A 6,645-nucleotide genomic window follows, 5' to 3' on the forward strand; every position below is an offset into this window, starting at 1 on the left:
AAGGAATATATGCTTTTTGGGGTGGATAAAAATATTCTAAAATTAGATTGCAATGATAGTTGTAAAATTCTTTGCATATCATTGAATTGCATATTTTAAATGGATAAATTTTATGGTATGTGACTTATATCTCCATAAAAATGCTTTAAAAAGAGAATACATTCATGTGTTCTGTTATTTTAAAGTCTAGAACTAAAGTTTTTTCAAAAATTCCCTTTATTTTTTAAACAATAAAACACCTGTACACATAGAAAAATAAATATATCTGATTTATACTTGTCGATAAAACTCATAAAGTTCAGTTAAGCTTTTCATTTTACTTTCACCTATTACATGTAAAAATGGCCAATTTCTTTTTTTTTTTTTTTTTTTTTTGGAGATGGAGTTTCGCTTTTGTCATCCAGGCTGGAGTGCAGTTGCATAATCTCGGTTCACTGCAACCTCCATAAAAATGGCCAATTTCAAACAGTCTCCAACTTTATGAGCCCCAGAGGGTTTAGTCACAAGGATTTAGCTTCTATGTATTGTGCAGTGGAGATGCAAAGGAGTTTCTTATATCCGGGGTGATATTCAAAATATTTTAAAACTGTTAAACAGTTGGACACTGACCAACCAGTATGATGACAGCTGGAAACCCCTTAGTTGCTGGAGTTTAGAGGAATGGGGGATACAGAGGGAAAGCCAGGGAAGTTGAAGGGGGAGGGATTAGGGAGTGAGAGCACTTGGGAAGCTCCAGTGGGAGTACATTTAATAAGCGGCATAGGGCTCTCAAGCTTGGCGTTTGTTTGGTGGGGACTCACGTGGGTTCAACATGCATATCGAGAAGTGTTATTTCTGTTCGGGGTCCATCTACCCTGCCCACAGCATGTTGTTCATCCAGAACGATTGCAAGGTGTTCAGATTTTGTAACTCTAAATGTCATAAAAACTTTAAAAAGAAGCGCAATCCTCACAAAGTTAGGTGGACCAAAACATTCTGGAAAGCAGCTGGAAAACAGCTTACAGTGGATAATTCATTTGAGTTTGAAAAATATAGAAATGAACCTGTCAAATACCAGTGAGAGCTATGGAATAAAACTATTGCTGCAATTAAGAGAGTTGAAAGACACCAAACAGAAACGCCAAGCTACATTTATAGTGAACAGATTAAAGAAAAATAAAGCACTACAGAAAGTTTAAAGAAGTCAAGCAAAACATCCATCTTATCCGAGCCCCTCTTGCAGGCAAAGGGAAGCAGTTGGAAGAGAAAATGGCACGGCAGTTACAAGAGGATGTGGGCAGGGAAGATGCTTCTTAAAAATCTCTGTAACCATTTCTTTTATGTACATTTGAAAATGCCCTCTGCAGACTTGGAACTGCTAAATTATTAGTTTATTTTTTACATAAGTTCACTTAAATGAAAAGTGATTAAAATATATCTTTCCTACATTGCCATCTACAAAACATAACATATTACGGACGTTTAATTGCATCTCAGTGTTAAATCTTCACTGATAGATGTACTTATGTAAATCATAAAAATTTTACTTATAACTATAGAAGTGAATTGTGGATATAAAATGGTTATGCCATTTGGATAATGGCACTAGGCAGCATTTGTATAATAACTAATGGCAAAAATTCATGGCTAGTGATGTATAAAATAAAATATTCTTTGCAGTAAAATATTCCCTTTATTAATGTTATGGAAGGTGGGGATACAACAAGGAACTAACAATTTGTATGACAGTGTCAAATATTATTTTTAGTATTGCCTGTTTTGGTTTATTTGTATCTTAGAAGAGCATAATGATGTTGTTTGATGAAGCCTAATTATGCTAGACTGTTTTGACCTGGTTTAACCCTTCTGATAGGTAGTTATGGATGTTGGGGATGAGAACTGAATAATCTTTGCCTGGAGTGACACTATACTCTAGAATTTCCACTTGGGAGAATACTCAGTTCTAACTTATGATTCCTGGTAGAATAAACTTTATTTTTGTAGCCTAGCAATGATCTAGAAGCAGAGGAATCCCAGAACCTTTTAAAAGTTATTATGTGGTTTTCTTTTAAAAAGCTCCTGTTTTTGGAAAGTAGAATTTATGGGTACAACATCTGTTCATTATTTGCACATAAAACCATTTTAAAAGTTTTTTTTTTTAAAGTGGCACAGGAGTTTTCACTATTTAAGCAGCTGGTTAGAGCTCTTCTGGGGCATATCTGTCCACTGTATCTCCTGTGTTCCATGAGAATGCACACCTGACTTTCCAAATGTGGTCTTAAAATCTTAGAAGTTCAGAGATTATCTATTTTACAGATGAAGAAACCAAGGTTGAGGAAAGGTGAGTGGCTTGCTCAAGATGCATGAATAATGAGAGTCAGAATGAGTTTCCACATCTCCAAATCTCAATCCAGGTCAGTTGAGGTGGGCAAAACATCCTCATACCAAATTAACTTGCCCACTCATCATTTTTGTGCTACTTCCAAATCAGAGTTGCAATTTACTTTCTACTTGTGTTCATAGAAAAAGTGTGTATATTCTTCATGAGAGCAGAAGACCTTGGATATGGAAAACAAAAGGGCAGTGGGTCCAGACTTCTGGGTAATTATTTGTAACTTATGTTAATGGAAAGCATGAGGGTACACATGTAGCACATCTCAACAGAATCCATGCATCGTTGGAAAAGCAAATTAGAAGAGAATAAATCAAAGGCATTTAAAATAAAATATGCTGGCATGCAATCTCATTTTGTAACTTTTTTCTTCCTAGTTATCACAAAGAAAAGATCATGAAAGAAACAAAAAAAGACAGAAGAAAAGGATTCTGTTCACCTTATAGCTTATTTAGAAAATTGCCAATAAAATGATGCAGGGGGACTTTTTGGGTGCTTCAGGTTTGGTGTGTATTGAGGGAGAAATGAGAACATTCATTCATATTTTCATAATAACTACTGATATTTGAATGGCCATTTACAGTTTTAAGTGTTTTCCTAAGCACATGGTGGTAGAAGACTATTGGCATGGGAGATATTTTGCAGTATATTATTGCTAAGTAGAAATGCAGGCTACAAAAATAGTATGCACATTCAAGATGCTATTTTTGTTTAAAAAGAAGTGTGTTTGTGTGTGTGTGTGCGTGCACACACCCATACATATAAAATAATTGAGAAGACGTATTGAAATACTATATGTTCTCCTTGATTGGTAAGATTATGGGTTCTTCTTTGGCATTTTTCTTAGTATTTTTCTGCTTTGTAAGTTGCTTGCATTGAACATGTATTACTCTCGTCATTAGAAAAAAATTTAAAAGTGCTTTCATCTGCATTTTTCTTCACCGAACCTTTTAACAACCGTGTGAGGTACAACACCTCACTTTATAGAAGATGCTATTGAGGTTCAGAAGAACTGAGCGACCTGTTTGGCAAGTAGCAAGTATTAGAGCTTGGGTTTTCCTCTAGGCCATCTAATTCTAAACCTTATGCTTTTTCCTCTACATTATGACACTCAATTCTCAGAGCTGTCTTATGCAGCAGCTCACTGTAGCATGTTCAGGGCTATCTTCATGTTACCCTTGCAATAGAGCATCATCTATTTATTTGTACCTGTTGATCATTTTGTAGAAACCAATTTTCCAGTTAAAATGGTAGCTGTTCTGGATGTGGCACCAACGACTTGAAGCAATTAGGCTTCCACAACAAACTCCTATAGCTTTATTAATTTGAATAGCTAGTATTTCAAAGTGGTATACTATGTAACACTCTCAAATCTTAAAAGCTTCCTGGATGCTCTCTTGGACTCTGTCATCTTTCTCCATATCCAGTTTCTACTCCTATCAGTTTTTCAAGGTATGTGTTTTTCTGTGACCTTTTTCTTTTCTTTTCTTTTTTTAAAAAATGTGACCTTTTTCTTAAAAGCTACTTCTTGCTTGCTAACAGGCCCTGTTCCACTGTGAAAAAGCAAAGAGAATCATGAGGGAAGTAGAGCAATGGAGCTAAATGTGACCACAAGCTCTGCTGGAAGCTCTGAAAATCTAATCCATTATCCCATTACTTCACAGGTGAGCTCAGAAAGCTGCTGCTGTTGATTTTCTGGCCATGGAAAGAGTTCTCAGTCAAATGAAAGCCTCTGCCTTGGGATTTATTGAACACTTTTATTCTTTGACTTTTCACACAAATTTTGCAGCATCAGGTAAATATTCTGAATAATCAACAGTGTTTACAATAGAAAAATTAAGAGTTGAAGGCCTTATAACCATTTTGTGAGGTACATAGAGAAGTTCTGAGTGTGTTAGGCCGTTCTTGCGTTGCTATAAAGAAATACCTGAGACTGGACAATTTATAAAGAAAAGAAGTTTAATTGTTCACAGTTCTACAGGCTGTACAGGAAGCACGGTGCTGGCATCCACTCAACTTCTAGAGAGGCCACAGGAAGCTTACAATCATGGTGGAAGGTGAAGGGGGAGCAGGCATACCACATGGCCAGAGCAAGAGCAAAAGAAAGAGTAGAGGGGTGCTGCTCACTTTTAAATGACCAGATATCTTGAGAACCCATTCACTATCATGAAGACAGTACCAAGTCATGAGGAATCCACCCCCATGACCCAAATACCTCCCACCAGGCCCCACCTCCAGCACTGGGAATTAGAATTCAACATGAGATTTGGGCAGGGACAAATATCCAAACTATGTCACTGAGTTAAGGCCAATCTTTTGGACATGTGTACCTTTGGCTGGTGAAACTCTACCTTTATCCTTCGGGGCTGAGTCGTGTTGTCCTGGGCCCCATGAAATGGTTTCTAGGTGTTTATTCTTTCTTCCTGCTTTTTTTAAAATAATGCATATTTCAGCCAGAAGAGAGGTTGCTGATTTTTAAGTAATGTGACCCAGATGTTCCTGAGCCTCATAGGCAGCCCTGTCCTGGGCTCACAAACACCTTGAAGGGGGACTTAACACTTCAATTTGTTCCTGTACTTCTCAGCAAGAACAAATTCAACTCCTTCAATAAATTGATAAGAAATATAGATATTATTGTAGGTTTTGTGGAGAAAGGCATGAAAGGATTATATGGAGCACCACAGAGCACATTTTAATAAAAATTCCTGTTTAACATCTGGGTCTCCGCAGAAAGTTCCCCTTAGCCACTTTTCCACTCTTCAATCTTGCCACACATAGGCTCCACGTTTTCCCTGGTTCTTCTGGATCTCATTCATTTTCCATTCACCCTGACTCCCCGCTGCCCACCTCCTACAATAAATGAATAAACAGGATTTTTCTAATGCAGAACAATTTGGTGAACTCTGTTAACCTTGCATCCTGATACCCACCACTCTGTTCAGCAAAGAACCTCCTTTGGAGGCAGCTGGGTATTGTAAATTGCAGGTAATTTTTCTCTGTCACAAATAATTTTTTCCCTTGTCACAGTAGTGTTAGTGTAGCATGCCAGATTTTCAAACTGTAGGTCCAAATTCCAAGGAGCTTTTCTTCAAGGGTAGATCAGCAAAAGCTTGCATCTTTCTTTAGCAGAGCTGTTTCATAGAGACGTAGAGAGAGAGGGCCCGAGATGGGAGGAAACTAAGGAATTTAAGGTGAAGAAAAGAGAAACTAAAATTTATTAGGCAGGCACTGTGCTAATGAATTTCCTTACATACATTATTTCATGGTATTTTTACAACCATATTTCACAGAGATGGAAACTGGGGGCTTAGAGAAGTTAAAATAAATTTGCAAAGTATCATTGCCAGTAAGAGGTGCAGCTGGGATTCTAAAGCCAAGTCCATTGGCTCCAAAGTGTGAGGTCTTTGCTTATGTGCCATCACCTTCCATGGGCTTGGGATTTCCAATATTTAGAGAGCTACCTCCTCTACCATCCCATCAAACTTCTTGGCAGCTCAGCTTTGCATCTTTCCACAGAAAGCCATTTCTTTTCTTACACGAACCTGGCCCAGGGACAGCTGGATTTAACGGTCTTGCCTGGCTCAGTCTTTCCCTGTTCCATTGCCAGTTCTAACCCAGCAGCCACAAGGATTCCTAACATCTCATGGGAAGGTCAAGGTATTGGCACTAGTAGGACTGGGATAGTAGATAAGCTTGACTGCTGCAGTGGAAAAGACCTTGGAGCAAGACTGAGGTTAGGCAGAACTTCACAACTGTAGGATAAATCAGTGTATATGCTTCCTTGATCTCTTTGGAAACAAATTTTTGCACATAGTGCAGTGAAACAGGGAAGAAAAGAATTCATATTTAGAGACTGGTTATCACAATGTTTCTCAAACATACAAAAGTAAATTTTTTTCTTTATTTTATGTATTAATGGTTTAGCAACTTGACATGAACAGAGTTAGTCTTGTAATATAAAATGAGACAGAACATATTTTAGTTTCCTCTGTCATCTCCAAGATGCATTATTTTTATACACAAAGGGCAAGCTGCATGTGGATTTACCTCAGCTGCCCACTTGGTGCCTGAAGTATCGTTGTTCAACTTACTTAATTTCTTTCTACTCTAGTTTCTTCGACTAAAAAGGAAGAGGGTAGACTAGATAATTCCCAGGTTCTCTTCCAGTTATGTGGTTTATAGAGTGGTGGACATCTGCAAAAAGCCATGTACCTTGTGAAAAACACTATCCCATCAAACTGGGTAGAATCTCAAACTGAACATATTTAGCAGCA

The 6,645-nt window shown here is 37.6% G+C and overlaps 1 pseudogene; it reads left to right on the top strand.

Annotated features, from left to right (window-relative positions):
- Positions 1 to 713: 713 nt before the first annotated feature.
- Positions 714 to 1,296, top strand: LOC126933614 (probable ribosome biogenesis protein RLP24; annotated as a pseudogene).
- The last annotated feature ends 5,349 nt before the right edge of the window (positions 1,297 to 6,645 follow it).

Source organism: Macaca thibetana, chromosome 13 (genome assembly GCF_024542745.1).
Source record: "Macaca thibetana thibetana isolate TM-01 chromosome 13, ASM2454274v1, whole genome shotgun sequence".
NCBI lineage: Eukaryota > Metazoa > Chordata > Mammalia > Primates > Cercopithecidae > Macaca > Macaca thibetana.